The following is a 21,529-nucleotide window of genomic DNA, read 5'->3' as shown; positions in this document are numbered from 1 at the left end:
CGGCCAAAGAATGTCTTGTTGTTTCGGGCCTGCTTCAGCATGGGAATCAAACGCCCAGACTGAGAGAATGATGAATCTACAAATGTCATACGCTGACCTACTAGGAGCACGTTTCAGAATGAGCAGTAACAAATGCTAAACTCTGCTGAGCAAATTAGAAAACAAAACAGAAAGTATCGGCGAGTGTTTCCCTGAAGCACAGTAACCGTCAACAGTGCCTTCCCAGATTTCTTCATGTGGTCAAGAAGAAGAAGAGTCAGAAGGTACCAAGAACTTTGACTGCAACAAAGCAAAAGAAGTCCACTGCAGAGATGGAAGAACATGCGTGGTAGAGCAACTAGATGGAAGCCACACTGAGTAAAGGATACCAAAACAGACACACTTGTCAAAAAGCGTTTGAAGGGTTCTCAAAAGCACGAGGCAACCTCCTGTCTTGCCTGAGGAGACAACTCTTTGGGCAGAAACCAAACTCGTCTCATCACCTGGCTGATATCAATCCCTATAGTGAGGCATGGTGGTGGCAGCATCATGCCAGGGGAGTGTTAAGCTTGTCACGTACCCCGCAAGAACCGAGAAATGTGTTGTCGCTAATAGGGCTTGTTCTCAACACATAATCTGGACAGAACTTTTTTTCTCGTGTGGTGTCCGACAACAATTCTTGGAAGTGGGCGTGGTTAATGTGAAAAAGTGGAAAGGTTGTAATTCCCGCCCTTTTTCGGTTGTGCAATGGATCGTTTTGAGGATCAGCTATGTTCACGCTTTTTATCCATCTCCGCGGCAATCGCAAATAGTAACAAATCCTCCTCCTCCTCTTTCATATTATGGTGCTTAGCGCATGTGACGTACCAGGTGACGCTCACCTCAAGAAAAAGAACAAATTTCTCTGTTCTTGGGGAGTACGTAACAAGCTTTACTCAGTGGCAAGGGCAGGGACTCCGGTAAGACTTTAACCAAGATTAAATACAGCCAAAAATGAAGAGGACCTTGACAAAACCCTGTTCCAGAGACCGGGGGAACAGTTCATCTTTCAACATGACAATGACCCGAAGCGTACAGCCAAGACAAGGCCCGAGTCTCTCAGGAGTCTCTGACAATCCTCGAGCGACTGTAACCTGGATCGTAGCTCACTGATGCGTCCCATCCAATGTGATGGCGCCTCAAGAGGATCTGCCAGGAAGAATGGAACAAACTGTCCAAATCCAGGTGAAGAATCCTAAGAGGCTCAAAGTTGTGACTGCTGCCAAAGGGGCCTCTGCAAAATACAATATTTTTGTAAATGAGAGATTTCAGCTGGTAGATTTTTCGTGAATTTGCAAAGGTTAATAAAAACATCTTAATCTCGGAGGTTGTAGTTTGTGCCAAGGACATGAGTAAATCTAAAATATTATTTCCAACACGGCCCTCAATGCTGGTGCAGCCGAGTTGCGTTGCATTATAATGAAGAGGTATTTCTGGCATAAATGGGGTGGACAAAAACCTACTAATCTACAGGCATCTGTGCTACTATTGTTAGAATAAATGTCTCCTTCATCCCTTTCTTGCCATACACACACACACACACACACACAGAGTAAATATTACACATTCACACACAAAGCCACAGAATCAGCGCAGCGAGTGTTGTTTTTAAAGTAGTACTTCCCATATTGACATATTTTCTGTAACTGCTTGGCTCGGCTGCGGTTTTTCTTCACCGTGAGGGCCAGTCAGGGAGAGTCCACGCAACTGTTTTCACAAAGACCTTTTGTGTGTGACGATTAAAGAATGTCAAACACAGGTTGGACAAAGTATGCAGCTATTAAAAAAAAAACTGATTACGTACGTGGTGAGGAACGGCCACATTTCGTAAAACGTATCCCCCTCTCTAAACGCAGAGACATGCAAGAACGGACATGTAGGCAACGGCAGCAGCGGCGGCGGAGAACGTGCGCAGATGTTCCGAGACTTTAATCACGTTCATGGGTTCAAGCAATCAGCGGGGAAACACACGACGTTCACACATGCCGAAGCACCGCTGAAGGAGGCAGCTGACCTTGAAGAGTGAAGAAGCGCGCATCGGACAGGGGATCCCACCGCATATGCAGCGGTTTCAAGCGGACTCTTTAACCAATCACTAGTATGAAAGCCAGATGTACAAAAGGGTTGGGATGAAGAAAAAAATAAAGTGTTGAAAGATGGGAAAAAAAGATAGAGAGAAACAAAAGAGAAGAAAGAGGGAGGAAGAACATAGGAGGGAGTTTCGAGCATCTGGCCCGACCATGTGTAAGAGGTGAACAGAGCCCTATTAATTAGAGCCACGCTGGAAACTAGATTAATAAGTGAAAGAGCCGGCTGCGGTGAGGCAGCATGGGAGGAGGGAGAAAAGTGGGCAGAGTGGTTGTAGAAAACTCACATAAAAATAAAGAAACAATTTTATTTCCACTAATAAACTATGAAATAACGCGTGCCCAAGCCAAGGAATGGTTTCTTTCTCTCTAATGAGTAACACCGCCCGCCCCCTCATTCACCCTCCAGGGGAATACACCTTGGGTAGGGCAACAAAAGCGGTGCTGTGTCTGTGGACCTCTAGGCCTCAGTGCTGCTTTTATGAGACCTGGCTGGGTCAGGTCAAACTGGGTCACCTGCTCCTGGTCCTTACCAACACTCATACACACATGTGCACACACACATACATGCACACAAAACTGATGTTCCTCTTTCCCAGACTATAGGGATTAAAAACAGATTTGGTGTAAAAACGATGGGGGTTTCCATGTCTTGTTTTCACATAACTTCCACCAAACTGCGTTGCTGCAACAGTTTTAAACATCTCTGAGGCGTAAACAGCCGAGATGCGAAAACAACCCTTTGAATAGCGTGTTTTGAGCTCTTATTAGGAGCATTATCTGGATCTAGTTATCCTGGGTGTAAGTGTCACTGAACATCATGTTTTTTCCAACCCAAATCAGCTTGAGGTTATAGTTGTGAAACTACACAACACAAAGAGAGAGAGAGAGAGAGAGAGACGTTGCAGGCAATCTGTCCACAATAAGCTGAAACTCATTTTGAAAATGTCATGCATGCTATTAATTTCTCCTCTCTCTGTTTGCCAGGGTTGATCAAACCAGATGCCATACTAGTGCAACGCATGCATGAGCTTGCAACAGAACCGTAGGATGTGAAGATTTACCTGCGGTCATTTGTGATCTTACATCTATTTTTATTTATTTTACTAGTGGTTTTCAAGAAAGTTTTGTTTATTTTAAGACTATCTAAGTCTACATCTAAGTCTAGGCATACTTTAAAACTACATTTTATACATACATGGCCCCATACATAGTATATAGCAAATGTTTTATTCAGTTTCTGCCAAGAAATTGCTTTAATTCTTACACTGGACCTTTAATGTATCGTCACCAGTGACAAAACACAGGTATTATTGTCATTGAGGTGCACTTGCGCGGATTTTCTGTTAGCTTCATCGACTAAGTTAACTGCAAACATGATGCATATTCGAACAGCCTGAACTGTGTTCCCACCAACTCAAATAAATATCTCCAGAAACAGTGTTTTTTTTTTTCACTTTGACGGGTCGCTCTGTATAATTAATTGGACAGTAATTAAGTCTCTCTGTGGCAGACACTCTCTCCAGCTCTTCGTATTCACAGTATGTAATGTTCGCTATAATAAAAACTTGCACAACATTACGCAGAAGTCGTCTTAAACGGTTAAGGTCGTTGGGATACGGAGAATTTTTCCGCACATTATGAAAAAATGTCCGGTTGGTGTGGAAGTGCGATGACCCTGGAGAATTACGGTTCATCGTCAGTTTTACAATATAATGAGTCCATTTTTAGGGCCGAGAAATGAGCGGTGAGAGAACATGTTTCCAGTCAGAGAATGTGAGAGAATGTCTCGGTTCAAAGGCTCAGAAAAATGGTGCGGCGTGAAAAATTCTCAATCTGATCTAATCTAATCTCAGATTAAAATACACCACGTAATAATAGCAAAACAAAGCTGCAAGAAAAGTACTTTAGCCTTCGTCAATTGCCATGCATAATATTTAACACAGAAAGCAAAGATAAAAATGATTACACGTTTAATCCAGTGTAAATTAATGGTCTGGTCATCATCTGATTATATTTAAGGGTTTGCATGTTCAGTGACTTCAGTGAAGTGGCATCAAACGAATGTTGACACCGATCAGCGCCAGATGAAATGGTGCATGTTAGCAAGATGACAATAAAAGCCTTTCCCTGGTTGCTCCTCTAAATGTAGAAATTACTCCAGATTTTATTTAGATTACACGTGGTGCTGTACAACCAAATAAAGTTAATTATTCATTTATTTATGGATCATTTCATGCTGCAGGCCCCTATTTTGACTGGCATCAACACAAACCTCTTGCAGGGAAGGGCAACATATTTTTTTTTTGTTTGTTTTAAACACGAAATCCCTTTAAATCTCGTTACAACCGCAGAGTTTGCGTTGGATAGGGGTTGCATTGTTTATCCATCCTGTCCGGAAAACAAACCGGTCGCCGACGTACGCCACACACACCTTCCCATGACAGGAGGGAGGTTGGTTCCACTCTTCGCATTACTCTTTCTACATAAGTAAACATGCTTTTAACTGCAGTGAACTTTCATGGCAAAGCTTCACAGGCGCGTTTTGCGCAACGGGGAAATCTGCAACGGCTCGGCGTTCAGGGAGGTTAGCGGGAAAACCAGTCTTTGAAAAGAAGTATGCTGAATTGTGGGAACAATCGAACAGCTATGGAGGTTAAACACTTTCCCTCAACACAATACCGGTGTCAATCAGGGGTCGGACGGAGAGGTAACGGAGAGCTCATGCTTGGAAGAACTCTACCACAAACTGGAACCAGACGCTACGGATGCTCTGCTCCTCATCAATGATGTCTTTATTTTGTTTGATCATGCAGTTGATATGTCCTCGGTGCATGCACATCCGATGGATTACACGGGGATGGGTTGGTTTTCTTTTTTGATTATGTAAGGTGTGTTCACCCCAGTTACAGTGTGAACACTTGTCTTTGACTTTAAAAAAAACAACAAAAAAAAAACACACTGTTTGTCTGAAGATAACCACACTTTGATCATTTGGAGCGAGAACAGGCAGCGTGAACCAAAACGCCCGCTTCATCACTCTGCACTTTAATTTTCTGCACGTTTTCCCCCTGACAGTAAATAGAAAAGTAAAAAATGACTTTTCTTGGTCTTTCCAACTATTTAGTCATCTTTCTGTTTGCAAAGCTCCAGTGTGTAGGTTCAAACCAAGGTGACGTGTATCAGCTGGAAAACAGGCTGTGCAGGAATTTTACCTCAAGGAACAGTGTGTAGGATTTATGGGGAACTACTGCATTTTGGCAAATTACATTTAGGTTAGTGTGTAATCACCTGAAAATATGAATTGTTATGTCATCGTTACCCTTGTAGGAGTCGGTTATATCTGCATCGAGAGCTCGTGTTCTTTCAGTCCATCGTGTTGCACTGTCATGTTTTTCCTATGGTAGCCCAGAACGGACAAATGAAACACCAGTTTACAGAGGGGCGTGCGCATTTTTTGTGTTTTTTCATCCACTAAATACACAAGGATTTCCAAAACACTTAAGACAGTGAGGGGTGGTTGCAATCTACAATCTCTCCATTAGATGTCGCTAAAGCCAACACGTTGGTCCTTTAAGTAAACGAACAAAAGTGCTCTTGTTAAAAGGAAAAGTTAAGGGTTCAAAAAAATCTGACTCAAATAAACATACAAATGTATTAGCATCAAAGTATACTTAAAGTACCAAAAGGAAAAGGGAAGAACTCCCCATTTCAGACTAATATAGTTACTGATAGTTAATGATGGATTAATGTACACGTTTAATGTTGCAGCTGGTAATGGTGGGGCTCATTTTAACTGCTGTATATCTTTATTTATATGCGTCATAAAAAAGTTAATTTAAATGTTAAGTTTACAGATATGAATCTGGAGGAATATATACTTGATATTTTCAAGTATAAGCAGTAGAATAAAATGTACATATACAGGCGATAGATTCCCACAGTAGCAGAACATGAAAATACTCCAGTAAAGTTCATCAAAATCATACTTAACTACAGTACTTGAGTAAATGTCCTCAGTGAAATTCCACCACTGGCAATAGGTACTCAATGAAAAAAAAAAAAAGTTCTTTTGTGGATGTAAGCATTGCTTATCGACCGTTCTTTCTCGCTATTTTACTGAAATCTATTTTCCATTGTCAGTGCAAAATCAAGCAAACACTCACTATGTTATGTACTCAGCTTCTCTTCCAACTTGCATAATAAAGACGTATTAAGAGGCTAGTGTGGACTTAGGCGTTTTGTGATGGAAACGGCAACAACAAAAAAGAAAAAAAGGAACTTTATTGACGTCCACTTGTGTGGATGTATCTATGGAGATTTAGCGGTGAGGAAATAAAGAGCGCAAACTAAATTCTGGGTCCGAGCGGACAAAACTTCCCCTGAAAACAGCCAAATGCAAGGAAAAACATGACTTCAGCCGGGACAATTAGTTGCAAACCATAAAACCACAATCAAATCTGGCTTTTTCTGAGAGAATGCAGCCAGAGATGAGCTGTCCTGAACACGCCGAGCTGAAAATGCACATACTAACACACAAACACCATTACAGAGGAGAAAAAACACAGGCACCATCACCCACAAACAGCATAATTAGATTTTCCAACAAATGACCGTACTATATTTTATGTCAAACTGACATGTAAAAATGTCTTTTGAGGACTACAAATGCTGCTTGGCCGTAAACCATCAGTGTCTTGACAGCCATCTTTTAACCACAAAATGTTTCTGGCTATGGTGACACACATATTTTCAATTTATGCATGCAATTATGTTGTTAGCTTAGTCAAGAATGTACACACAGATGTATGCATTAAGCCTCAAAACATCATTTGATATCCATTTTCCATACATTATTACTCAAAAATATGTCTCAAGGCGATTGCCAGACTGATTCCAGTAAACAGACTCTGATCGCCCTTGCTTTTAGCTTTGAGAGACTTCAGAAGTCTGAACAAGGAAAAAGTCTGATGCCTCAAACTGAAGGCGACCCATTTACTTTCTCTTACTGGATGTAAAGTTGGCTAAATAATAAGATACAGTCAACAACTTATAAATATAGACAATGTGTCGCCACTTCCTTGCATTGGCCAAATTGATGCTATTTTCCCGGGATTTTACAGGCGGCGCCATCTTACGACTTTGGAGCGCAGTAAGGTCCAACGGTGGAGTCAAGCGCAGCCGCGATATCGTTGACTGGACCAAGCTTCCGCCAGACTCACTCGTGTTTTCGTCTAATTAATACTATACTACACTCTGCTCTACCTCCACCAGTTGCAAGGAAATGCTGGATTATACACTACGGAGTGACTGGCATGGCAACTGGTGGTCACATTCTGTTTCTATAGCATCAAATAACTAACTAAAATTAAACTTATCCAGAAAATTGACAACTAACCATGCATCAGCATTATATTAACTACTTATAATGACAGAAATCGAAAAGTTAAATTGAAAAAAATGTATTTGACGTGTATTTTCGTGTTTTAGTTTGGCTCAAGTTCCACCCACTAACACAGAGGAGGCGGAGCTTATGATCCATACTGCAGCCAGTCACCAGGGGGAGCTCTACTTGCTTTGGCTTCACTTTTGAGTAATATGTTTCAAGCCAATACTAATTATAGTTTATTTGACAATTAACTAAATATCTCTAGATTTTGGAAAGTCGACTTGGAAACTGTGGTGACATCTCTCATGTTATATACTTAATAGTTCAACCAGTAGTAGTTCAACCAAAGCTAGCTGACATGTGATTACTACGGGCACTTACCACAACAACACTGTTGTTTGCCATAAAGTGTCAAATGACTGCGGTTTAACTTAAAGCTTTACTTTTGTGCACGAATTTAAACTGCGGCATACACTGCTTTGTGTGTTAGCAGCGCTAATGGGGGTGGTGGTGTTAATGATAGTTATGTTTCACGCCACGCACAATGTTGTCATTATATGCAGGCTACCCTGTGGCCTACCGAGGGTCTCCAGGTCGGAGCTGGGGTCAGCTCCTGTTGCTCCAGGCTCTGCGCCCAAGCCATGGGTCAGGCCTTTGAGCCGTTTGGTAGGCAGCTTTTCATTTAGTATTAAAGTCAAAAGTGACACACACACACACACACACACACACACACACACACACACACACACACACACACTCAAATCTGTTTCTTGCCGTTCCTCCACAGAGAGGATTAGGAGCGCGTTTAAAAGACTTGTAGCCCATACTTTAACAAAAAACACTGAGGCGCTCTTCAGACACGCAGAGAGACGCATTCAGCCATGAGTTTTGAAAAAAAAAAAGAAAAGTGCAGCGAAAGCAACAATGACAAGTGACTTCCAAATCTCTGAAGCCAATTGGGCACGTCCAGCCGAACCACAGCCAGTGCATGGCTCTCACCAAAGCCTCCCTAAATAACTGCGGAACAAGAAGACATTTGTGTCCTCCGCTTTTCAAAAACAAGTTGCCCGCTTCTTTGTTGTGGAAGTTTCCTTTTACATATGTATATATAGCAACCGAGAGAACAACCCCACACAAAATGAAAATCAGCTGACACAAACAGGCGAAGAGGAGATTTATTTATTTATTTTATGTTGCGAGGATATAAAGGAGAAAAAAAAAGAGACAGAGGGAAAGAAAGGGAGAGAGAAGCCAGACGTCCATCTCAGCCTGAGGGCCTGTCATTCTTAAAAAGTGCAGAGAACAAAGATGAGATTGCAGTGCAGTTAAAGGAGTCATATCCAACACACCCAAACACATGCACATGCAAGCGAAAACAGACTTTTCTCGTAGTTTCCTCTTGGCATGACGACGCCGAAAGAAAAAAGAGAAAAACACTTAATCAACAGCAGATGAATCCAAATTAGATTTGAAAAATGCTTAAAATGTTGAAAAAGTCTCTCACAGTTCTCCCCGCAATGTGATCTCCAATATACTACAGCGCAACGCGTTATTTACACCCCCTGGTTTATGCCCTACATTCCTCTGGAAGTGCTGATGAGCATTCCTCAAGACATTAAGGAAAATTACTCTGGAATAGATTTCTCAAGAGTTTGCTAGAAGGGCTCGGTGGCGAGGCCGCGCAATTGCAGCGCACGGAGCGGCGGCACGGTGCGAGCACTCGGCACCGCGGTGCGAGCGGACGGACAAAGCTCGGACCGCCTGGAAAGAAGCGCTCGGCCTGCAAATAACATCTTAATCACGACCATCAATCAAGCATCTGTATTATATATATATGCGGCACATGGCGCACGAAGGATGCTATTTGAAATGATTCAGACTGTTTAAAAAGAGCTTGTGTTTCATTATGAGGGTGGTGGTGTGTGTGTGTGTGTGGGGGGGGGTCACCAAGTTTATTCACACACACATACATTTTCTGACACACAGAGATACACACATAATGCAAAGCAGCAGCAGCAGCAGCAGCAGCAGCGATCAGACACACAGCAGATTGTCTTGTGATATCCGGACTAGCCGATTTCAGTGTTTCCATCCAGCTTATGTAATTGTGTGGATGGGAACCTGTTTATGTAACCTTCAGGGGGGACGAGTGACTGAGTGTGTACATACTCAGGTAGACTAGACCTACTCTGCCGTTTGCGATGTTGATGGAGTGATCCATCAACTTTGACAGCCAGCCTGTTGGCCGAGAGCCTGCGGGCTACAGCAGCCGCTCCGTCTGCTGCCTGAAAAACGCTCTGAGGTAGTTACACAGCTCGTGTTTTCTATTCCAACTGCCCAGCGCTGACACACGAGACATATTGGTGATAGTTTGTAGTGAGTTGTGTAAGAACTTCTTCTCGCGTTCATGTCATTGTCAAAAAATCTGGGGAATTTCAACACCCATTTCAGCTATTTATGTTCTTTTTTTTTTTCTTTTTCAGCCATGAATCAGAGTTTGCCGAGGCTCGTCAGGAACAAACGCAGAGATGTGCGCTTGTTAAAACAAATGAGGACACACAAACACACACACACACACACACACATATGTCCACAAGTATTCATCTCCTCACACGGAGCGGCTCCGGTCAGCTTTCATTCCCTTCCTCATGATGTTTCTGTTGTTCTTTCTCCCTCTCTCTCTCTCCGAACCTCTGTTCTCAATTAAAGCTGTCCTCAGGAAACTCAATCTCTCCGCTCACGCCGTCCCACACACACACACACACACACACACACACACATGCATGCACCGAATCAGAGGGAGCAAGAGACAAGAGGAACACATCTCACTCATGCTCTGACATGTCCTCTGCGTGTGTCTTCTTTTCCTTCGCAAACCGCTCCCGAGAGTGAAGCTATAGCCGGGATTTAAGAGCGAAAAAGTCGACTCACCAGACGCGGGATGTGGACACCGGTGGTCGGTGGTGAAGGGGCGAGGAGGAGGAGGAGGAGGAGGAGGAAGGGGGGGCGGCAAGTCAGCGGAGAAGCGAGCGGAGAAGGAGTGTGGCGGTCGGGTTTGTCGGCGAGAAGTCCCTCTCACGGCGACGATAGAGCTCAGCCTGTTGCATTCCGCCTCCCTCTCTCTCTCTCTCTGACTAACACACACCCTCTCTCCCTCTCTCTCCCTTTCTTTTTTCCTCCTCCTGAAATCACTGTGTACTTTGATTCACAAACCCTGCCTCCGTCACGTGATCCAACACTTCAAATATACAGCACATTTTTTACCAGCCGCAGAATGCCCGAAGGCAGGGAAAACAGGGTCCAGAAAGCTTAGGTTTCAACTTGCCGCCCCCCCACCACCACCTCCACCCACCACCAACTCCCTACCCCCCCCCTCTCTCTCTCTCTCTCTCTCTCTCTCTCTTTCTTTGTCTCGCAGTCGCTCTCTCTCTCTCTCTCTTTACCTTCTCTCCATCTACAGTGTACTGTCAGTCAACACTCCTTTGTTAGATTTCAACTGTGTGACTGTTTGTTTTGAATTTCTAAATTTGTTCCTCCTCTGCTCACCATCCAAAGATAGGCCTACACACACACACACAAACACACACACACACACACACACACACACACACACACACTAATGAAACAGTGATTAACTCACAGACATACACAAACACACATGCTGCTAAAGGGCCGCACACCTTTGGGGATATCAGTATCAGTCCTTGGCTGTCGCTCCGTGTTTACAATGCCTTGACTGTGGGACAGCGGCCAGCCAATGTGGGAGTCTTGCGGGGGGGGGGGGGGGGGGCCTCAGGCCAATCAAGGGCCACTCAATGAGTTATTGTGACTAAATATCCCTGATGGGGAAGAAGTACACCCTCACAGTGTCCTTATGACTCAGGACGATGGAAAGAAGAATTTAAAATCAGTTCTCTCTCATAACAGGTGACACTTTAAAACATGCGGGTGCAATTAAATGGGTAACGCAGACACTTGTTACGTACAGTCGCACAAAATGCCTCGTATCCATAAGTTGGTTTCATTAAATCTCTGAAATGCAAATGACCGTGAGCTGTTTTCCGTCTTGTTCTCGTGCCGAGAAGCACAAAGGGCCATTCTCCCGGCCGTTTCCGCACCTTTAAATCAGTTCAAGTACTGGACTCTTTTCCTCCTACAGGATTTTCCTAAGCAAATCAACCCGGCGGTTTTCTGGTAAGGAAGCGTTTAGCGGATCTGTGATGAGATCAAACCTGGCCGGTCGGGCCTTGAGGGGCAGAGCTAACTGCCTCTTCGTGTCAGAGATAAAGCTGTCTGCTACCGTCTGACTGACTTACTGGCCTCGGAGGGCAAGTCCGCTCACCACAGGGTCGTCCACATAGGTCGGGGGTTTATCAACCATGTACGTTAGAGGCACTCATTGGCCATTCTTTCTAGAAAAACCAAACCAATTCAAACCTTTCATTAAAAATGCCCCAAAATACCACATTTATTTTCCTATAATGAATATTTCTAAGTCTCTTAGAAGTCTATGGTGATACCTCCCTGTGTAAAGGCCTTCATTATACTGTAAGTGGTGATTATTACTTCACATATATACATCATGTCATAAAAATGCAGCATTGCACTGAAAAATTAAACTTGATGTACCACCAGATGTACGCCAATCAGGCAGAACATTATGACCACCTTCCTAATCCCCTAATAAAAGTCCACTTGTACTCCAGGAAAAACTCTCCAGAATGCGAGTGGACCCCTGCCTGGTTGCTTGGATTTCCAGCTACCTCACCAATAGACCACAGTACGTCAGGCTGAAGGACATCATGTCTGACACTGTGGTCAGCAGCACTGGAGCTCCACAGGGGACTGTACTTTCCCCTATCCTCTTCACTCTTTACACCGCGGACTTCTGCTACAACTCGGACACGTGTCACATTCAGAAGTTCGCAGATGACACGGCCATCATGGGGTGCATCAGCAACGACGAAGAGGAGGAGTACAGGAGCCTGGTGAGGGATTTTGTTGTCTGGAGCCACACAAACAACCTACAGCTCAACACCTCAAAGACTAAGGAACTGGTCATTGACTTTGGGAGGGCCAGACCCAACCCCAGACCAGTTCTGATAGGAGCGGAGGAGGTGGAGGTCGTGCAGACCTATAAATATCTCGGGCTGTGGCAAGACAGCACGCTGGACTGGACGAGCAACACGGGGCAGCTGTACAAGAAGGCCCAGAGCAGGATGTACTTCCTGAGGAGGTTAAGATCCTTCAACATCTGTAGGAAGCTCCTGGGGATCTTTTATCAGTCTGTGGTCGCCAGTGTCCTGACCTACGCTGTGGTGTGCTGGGGTGGGAGCACCTCAAAGGCAGACCTCTCCAGGTTGGAGAAGCTGATCAGGCGGGCTGGCTCGGTGGTTGGCACGAGGCTGGACCCTCTGGCTACTGTAGCAGAGAGAAGGACGCTTAAAAAACTAACGTGTACCCTGGACAATGCCAGCCACCCTCTGCACACGACCATCAGTAGCCAGAGAAGCACCTTCAGCGAGAGGCTGCTCCTCCCAAGGTGCAGGACAAATAGGCTGAGAAACTCATTTGTCCCCCGTGCCATCAAACTGTTTAACCACCACTCACTTGGGGGGAGGAGGACAAAAAGGAAAGGGACTGAATGACTTTTTTAACTAACCTGCAACAACATGAGTGCAATAGCAAAGTGCAATAACAATATGCATCTGGTATTTTTCTATTTATGCAACAACCATGTATGTACAGTACAGTCACAATATTTATTATTATTATTATTATTCTTTTCTGGGTGTTTGGTATTTGGGTCTATAGTTCGTGTACATGTATGTCTGACAGTGCTGTATGCGATGGAGATGTCAATTTCCCTGAGGGGACCTCCCAAAGGGATCAATAAAGTTGTCTATCTATCTATCTATCTATCTATCTAATATTGTATAGGTCTCCCTTGTTGCCTCCAAAAACAGTTGGGACACATCAGAGAACGGACATTGGCCTTCTGAGGGTGTCCTGTGGTGTCTGGCAACAGGATATTGTTAGTGGGGGGTCTTTTGAGGGGAGAGGCCTCTGTGGATCATCCCACAGATACTTGATCAGTTTGGGATCTAGTGAATTTGGAGGCCAGGTCAACACCTTGTGCTGTTCTTCATGTTTTTGTTTTTTTAAGTTGTTCCTGAAGCATTTCTGTGTGTGTCTGTGTCAGGCTGCATCCTGCTGGGGATGGCTGCTGCCATCAAGGACTGTCATTGCTATGGGGTGGGGGTGCCTGGTCTGGTCTAGGTGGGTGCTACATGTCTAAGTAACATCCACATGAATGAATGCCAGGTCCAAAAGTTTCCCAGCAGAACACTGAATTGTCCCAAGATGGTCAATGTTATTTACTTCTCTTGTCCTGTCAATGGTCTTAATGTTGTGGCTGATGTGTGTATATATATATATACGTATATATACATATATATATGTATATATATATATATAGATATGTGTGTGTGTGTGTGTGTGTGTGTGTGTGTGTGTCTCACCAGATCACTACCCTTATTTTTCAAAGAAGCAAACCAGACTGAGTGCCTTACTTCTATTACTGAACAATGACCAGTATTGAATATTTCAGTAAAAACAGATTCAACAAATTTAATTTAATTTAAACCACAGTCGTATGACATTTGCTTTTATTCGCTGCAGTCATGATACGGAGACATCTGGGTTTCTCACACATCCCAGAAACGGTGTCGGCGAGGAAGGTGAAAGGTTAGCGCCGTTTGTGTTTCTGTGTCAGTGAAATGTGCCAAGAGGAGGCGAGTGTGTAACATCTGACTGAGTGTGAAAGAAGCATTTGTGTATTTATGAACGTAAGTCTATAGGGCGCTCGGCGTCTTCTCTCGCACACGGATCCACATGTTGATACATGCGCATACGCATTCAGACATTTTTCCTCCTCTCCTGCTTTTGCTCATGTTTTGCGTTAATGACTGTCAAAGCAGATTGGCTCGGTGAGGAGATCAGGAAGAAGACGAGAAGGGTCTCGACGTGGCCCGCAGGTTCACTTTTTGGTGGTCCCGATAGAGACAGTCTAAAGATGTACGGCGAGGAAGAAAGAACAAAGAAATGGAGGAAAACTGAAGAGGGAAGAAAAAAAAAAAGAAAAAGAAAAAAAAAAAAGAGTGGAGCTTATAACTTTCTGCAGAGCTCGAAATGGGGCCCTTTTTGGCAGGAAGCAGTGGAGAAACCACAGAATGGTGCGACTCTGGAGTCGAGGGGTGGGAGGAAGCGGGAGGGTGGTGGGGGGGTGAGGCAAAAAGGACAAGGAAGCAGAAGAGAGAGGCGAGGAGGGGGGGGAGAAGAAAAGAGAGGGGTAAAGAGGAGGGTGCAGACGGCAGGTTTTAATCAGCAACAGGCTGTTGGTAATGAGATCACTATCCCTCTGCTCTCAGATTGATGTCATGTGAAGCTCTGCGGTGCACGGGGGGGTGGGGGGGCATGCAGAAGATGACGGGCACGCATGACAGGCTGGCTCGCTCGCTCGCCCCGGGGCACGCAAACATACGAGCGTAAATGTATGCGCGACGGCGGCGGAGTTACACCACCGCCTCCTGCTCCTGCTAGAGCTGGCAAATGCCCACAAACCAATAAACACTGGCACCGGGACGCACGCAAAAAATAAAAAAATATGCATGCACAAAACACAAAGAACCTTTATTAATACACCACAACACCCTGCTCTTAATTTTCTTCAAGCAAAGGAAAAGAGCTGACACAAATATAATCACACCCACACTTACGCTATAAACACATTTCGGGTCCCCAGGCTCCTTTATGTCTTTACTGTCTCTCAAACAGCTAAACATGCCTACACACACAAAGAACATACTGTACCAGTGGTGAGGGTTGGCTAGACTTGCAGGCAAAAAAAAAAAAAAAAAAAAAAGAGGGAGCAAAGAAGGAGAGAAAACAAGGACTGTGGGGAAGGAGGAGAGAGGAGGGAGGAAAAGGCAAAGGAGTGACACTCTGGGTAGCAGTTGTGAATTTGTGAGGGTTATGAAGTTTACCAAACAACTTCGAGAAATAAAGGAAGTTTGTCACTCGTCGGCAAAATAAAATTATTTAAATTTTCCGACGGAAACCCGGGTATTTAGGAGTTGTTTGCATGGGATTAGTGTTTGTGTCTAAGCCGGGGAAAGAAGGGAGAAGGGGAAAAAGGAGGTTTGGGGAGGTGGGGTGGGTGCGTCGGGGGGGTGCACATGTGCATCCAATGAGCAGCAAATAGTTTTTCCTATATAAATGTTCCCCAAAATTCAACCATGATGTCACCATGAACCTGTTGTGAACCCAACTCTTGTCAACTACCATTACCGTCTCCGCTCCCCGCCGCTCCGTCCCGCTTTACCGCACCGCCTCTCCATCTACGTCCGCCCTGTCCCCATCTCGTTCTTGGGCTTCCATTCTTTATCTTTCACCATGCAATGCTGCCTGGCTGCATTTTTCTTTTCAACACAAACTGCATGTGCTGCCCCCCCCCTCCCAACCCCAACACCACCACCACTACCGCCGCCGCCGCCCATCCCTCCTCGTACCCCAAACCCCCCTCCCCCTAAAACACACACATACACACAAACTGCTCAAAGCCATTTGGAAAGTCTCTGGTATAACAAGGACAGTTTTAATCAGAACAAGCTGGCATATTTTGGCCAGGGCCTGCACTTATGGTAATTCAATCAGAAAGAAAAGGGAGAGAGTGGTGGTGGGGATGGGGGGGAGAAAAAGTGAAAAAGGGGCACTGGGAGGGTAGTAGAGTGTGAGACGGGGAAATAAGAAAAACAGAGGGAGGAAAAAGGAGACAGTGGGCGGACGGGAGGGTGAGGTAGGGGTTGAGTGGTTCGAAGGAGTTTGATCCACATGTGGAAGTGATCGTCTAATTACAGCAGAAATGTATAAGTGTTACTGCCTGCAGGACAGATGGTGATTGGAGGCTGCAGCCGCATGGAAATGACACGATTGGATGAGGGGGGTTAAGATGCGTGATTGGAGGAGGTGGAGAGCAACTATAAGAGAAGTGTCACGGTGGCTCTTGCACCATCTCCCTCTACTTTTGGCTTCGGACACAGAAACTTTCCCCCAAACTTCACGGAGGATTAATATGTTGCAGACAAGATTTAACCTGTAAATTAGTGAACTTTAGAGGTGCTGGTAGGTGGATTTATCTCGCCCGTACACACAGCTAAGCTTGCTTTATTCCCTTGTTTTTAGTACGTGTCCTAAGGCAAGCTAATCAGCTAATGCACCCATCAGCCACAATATTAAAACCACTGACAGGAGAAGTAAATAACATTGACCATCTTGTGACAATTCAGTGTTCTGCTGGGAAACTTTTGGACCTGGCATTCATTCATTCATGTGGATGTTACTTAGACATGTAACATGTCGCCGACTCCATTTCTGGGATGTGTGAGAAACCCAGATGGCTCCATAACACGACTGCAGCGAATAAAAAAAAATGTCATAACATGTTGAAATATGCAGATTTTGACTGTGGTTTAAATTTGTTAAATCTGTTTTTGCTGAAATATTCAATACTTGTCATTGTTCAGTAATAGAAGTAAGACACGCTTCTTTCAAAAATAAGGGCAGTGATCTGGTGAGATACATAAGTACACCGATCAGCCACAACATTAAGACCACTGAGAGGACAAGAGAAGTAAATAACATTTAAACCATCTTGGGACAATACAGTGTTCTGCTGGGAAACTTTTGGACCTGGCATTCATTCATGTGGATGTTACTTAGACATGTAGCACCCCCCTAGACCAGACCAGGCACCCCCACCCCATAGCAATGACACTCCTTGATGGCAGCAGCCATCCCCAGCAGGATGCAGCCTGACACAGGCACACACACAAAAATGCTTTAGGAACAACAAAAAAAAAAATGAAGAACAGCACAAGGTGTTGACCTGGCCTCCAAATTCACTAGATCCCAAACTGATCAAGTATATGTGGGATGATCCACAGAGGCCCCCCACTAACAATATCCCAGGACACTCTCAGAAGGCCCGTGTCCATTCTCTGATGAGTCCCAACTGTTTTAGAGGCACAAGGGAGACCTACACAATATTAGGAAGGTGGTCATAATGTTATGTTTGATCGGTGTATTTAACATAAAGTCATGATCGTGGTTTCAATTGTCTTATCTCTCAGCAGGGAAGCAAATGGAGGCCAAAACATTCAAACCTAGCTTCAGTGATACCCGTGACTTAAACTAATTATTATAAACGTCTCTCCAAACCGCTTTAAAAGCCTTGTTGGCATTTGCCTCTTTGCAATCCCTTTTCCTTGTTCTAATTCATGTTACAGTGTGCATAAATCAGTGACTAGACTCGCATAGCCAGACCTAATACCCCACAGCACTGTGTCTGCGTTGGAGAATGCTTTGGCTGCAATCATTATCACTCCGCTATGGGGCAAATCTGCTCCTGCTTGTTTGTATTTCTTTCCATAATCAGAATCTCATTGTGCAAGGCCAAGCCAGGGATGTAGCAACACTGCCCTAGCGTCGAGGAGGGACTTGTTTTGGAGGAACATTTGCCAACGGACAGGCGGGCACCACCGTTATTAAAATGGCTAATTAATTCCCTTCAAAAATAAACAAAACAAAAGAAGGAGTACGCAGAATACGCACAGCATTTTGTCTAAAAAACACAACCATAATTTGATAATTGGTGCCTTAGAGGTGAAGCCTGTACCTGCACGTCATCTCTGGAGGAGACTACTGGACGCATTAAAAACCACAGACTGTATGTGGCTCTGGCAGAAATGTTCCAACGTGCAAAGGAGTAGAACGGATCAGTCCGTTTGTTAAGTCTGCGTCACCGGCACATGCAGCTGCCACAGGAAAAAGATGAATGAATCCATAAAGTAAATCCGACGGCGGCCATGTCCGAACACATAATGTGCACATTCTAAAAGGAATTCAATTTTAGTTCACGGTTGCTTGGCTGCTAAGTTGTTGGTGAAGGGGTTTTTGAAAACGGTGACACAGACTCTAAAAGGAGGGGAGCGTCACCTGAAACATTTATTTACATTTGCTATGTAAATAACCTATAACTACACTGGACGACAATATGCACAATACTGTACATTCCATAGCCAGAATAACATATTTATATTGTTATACGTATTCATACTTAGACTGAAGGCTCTTTTAAAACGTACGTAGCCTCCGTACGTAGATTACGTATATAGCCTACGTACGTACGTAGCCTACGTATATAGCGTACGTACGTAGCCTCCATACATATATTACATATGTATCTACGTATGTAGCGTACGTCGGTCGATGCTGTGTCTTTTTTGCCAGTCGGGTTCATTTTTCTTTTCACTTCCTGCTTCACTTTCAACGACTGAAACTTTCGACGCACAAATGCTTGCATCTCCGAACCTCCTCAGTTGACCTTTAATCGATGTGTTCCATCTTTATCGATCCAAAACAATCGATTCGACAGTCGCGGAGATGGAGAAGCAGCCGGAAATACTAAAGCAGAAACACGCTGCTACCAAGTGGACCAATCACAGCTCTTGCGATCTCCGTTGCGGTGACGCGTAGCTAAATTTCTGGGAAGGTGCTTGTCGGGCTACGCCGCTAGGGTCCGCGTATGCTCTGCGTTGCTGCTGTAGCTACGCTGTTAAATTGATGCCGTAGCTAGAGTTATTTTTTATCTTTTTTAATTCTGTTTTTTACTGTTTCTTCTGAGCATCTTGCAGAGCTGCAAACTAAATCCTGTTGCACTGTACTACCTGTGCTCTGCAGTGACAATAAAGGATACTCTATTCTATCATTCTGTTCTAAATACATGCCCAAAAGAAGGCTTTGTCCCGACCGTCTACATCCGGTGAGCCTGAGTGCTCGGGGGCTGATGATCTCCTGAGCTTAGTAAATATTTTGCAAAGGATCTGACAAGACAGTGTGACGGCCATTATCTCTGGATAGTGTAAAAACATACAGATACGAGTCTAAGTTTAAATAGTAGTGTTGTTTTTTTAAAAACAAAAATACAGTTTGAAACAGGGAACTTACCTACTACGACAGATTTTGATTTGTAAAAGTAGTGACACCACTAATGTTTTTCTCCAGAGCTCATCGCCGATCAGTTTTTATTCACTGGTCTAAAACGAAAGTCAATCCGTTCAGCCGCTCGGGTACAGTGGGGAGGTAGCTGCACCCCTCAGGATAATCTGGCACCTCTTCACAAGAAAGAGCTTGTCAACAGATCTCAGCAGATCTTGGCTGCCTACTGCAATATCTGTCTACCTGTCAGAAAATGTAAATGCCCTCTGGAGGGTAAACAGGGACAAGTATCAGCTGCAGGCTGGTTCTTACTGCTGCCGCAAAACTAAACTTTTGCACTGTTTACCGGGAGACTTTCTGCATGTTGCTCAGTGTGTCTCGGCGCCCAATAAAGCCAATGGTAATGTTTCTAAGGATCATAGCTGCTTGTTCTTTCAGTTTTATTGTAAGCAGCTGTTCCCTGCATTCCCTCCGGGCAGCCGTACTTATATTTTCGTTGAAGTTAAGCCATTTTCGGAACAAGTCACCGCGGTGCTCAACCCCGTCTACAGAATAGGCCGACTGTTATTCAGCCGCTGATTTGCCAATGAACCTCTTCGCTTTTTCCTACTCCGCACATGAACTGTGCCGTGCCTGGGCTGACTACCGTCCACTGTGTTCTTTATCAAAGTTCTGGCACTTTTAATATAACCAGCTGTGTCCCAGTAGTGAGGCTGATGTTGATCCTTCAGACTGTTATGTTTGAGAAAATCTTTCATTGTATCCCACCAGTCGTTCCTCTCGTCTGTTTTTGGACGCACGTCTACATACATAAATATGTATGTATACCGAACAGCCATAACATTATGACCACTGACAGGAGAAGTAAACAACATTGATCATCTTGTGACAGTTCAGTGTTCTGCTGGGAAACTTCTGGACCTGGCATTCATTCATGTGGATGTTACTTAGACATGTAGCACCCACCTAGACCAGGCACCCCCACCCCATAGCAATGACACTCCTTGATGGCAGCAGCCATCCCCAGCAGGAGATGTCTTTCTCTTAGTTACTATCTGTGGGATGATCCACATAGACCCCTCCCACAGGACGCCCTTAGAAGGCCCATGTCCATTCTCTGATGAGTCACAACTGTTTTGGAGGCACAAGGGAGATCTACACAATGTTAATTATTATGTTGCTGTAGCATTCAATGCAACTCACCCGTCATCGCAGAAAAACAAAACAACCTCCATCTCTGATGTTTTCCTCGCCATGGTAACCATCAAAATGGAAAAAGAGCTGCTGTGAGACTTCAGCCGTGAAATCAGTGCTGCCGTTTCTGCATTTTGGCTGGGGAGGGAAAGTCAGAGAACAGATCAACATCTATTCACTGTAAAGTAGCGTGAATATGGGTGTTATAGGGGACATTTATTTTGTCGGTCCGCGTTTACTCATCTGATCCCGCTGTATTCACGTCTGCGATGCGGTGTCTGATAATATGTCTAATTATCTCTGTAGGTGTTTTCATTAATATTAAAACTGGAACTGAGTAAAAACAAGAGAATAGATGCTATTTTTTAATCAGAGACCGTTGCCATGTCTATTCAAACAGTTATAAAGATTGATTTATCCATGAAGTCAGACCTGACAACAAATTACATACACGCAAGATGATAATAACAGTTAAAACCATTCAATCCAAAACAGCCATCGCACAGACAAACACGCGGCTACATGAATTAAAACCTTTACAAATATGATTAAACACAAGTCTCCCAGAGGAATGAGTGTCCCGGGTTTTGAGCTGCGGATTGTTATTGTAGTAAAATACACTGTAATCCCAAATGTACACAGAAAGAACCTGTAGCCAGTTTTGACATTGCGGTGTCAAAACTCAGAAGGTAAACAGAGTAAATTGAGCGAGCGAAAATAAATCTGAGATGCTACATTCCAACATATAATGTGATAAAATTATGACAGCTTAAGAAAATGTTGC

At 44.2% G+C, this 21,529-nt stretch overlaps 1 pseudogene across 1 annotated transcript in view; it reads right to left on the bottom strand.

Annotated features, from left to right (window-relative positions):
- Positions 1-10,722, bottom strand: part of LOC311487230 (retinoic acid receptor gamma-like) — a 39,990-nt pseudogene extending 29,268 nt beyond the window's left edge. The window contains exon 1 of the transcript XR_014699922.1: positions 10,426-10,722. The product of XR_014699922.1 is annotated as a retinoic acid receptor gamma-like (transcript). The remainder of the gene's footprint in view (positions 1-10,425) is intronic.
- Positions 10,723-21,529: the final 10,807 nt, after the last annotated feature.

The sequence above is a fragment of the Chelon labrosus genome (genome assembly GCF_963514085.1).
Source record: "Chelon labrosus genome assembly, chromosome: 4".
Lineage (NCBI taxonomy): Eukaryota > Metazoa > Chordata > Actinopteri > Mugiliformes > Mugilidae > Chelon > Chelon labrosus.
Note: the sequence above shows the minus strand (reverse complement) of the source record. Positions and strands in the feature narration are given on the sequence as shown.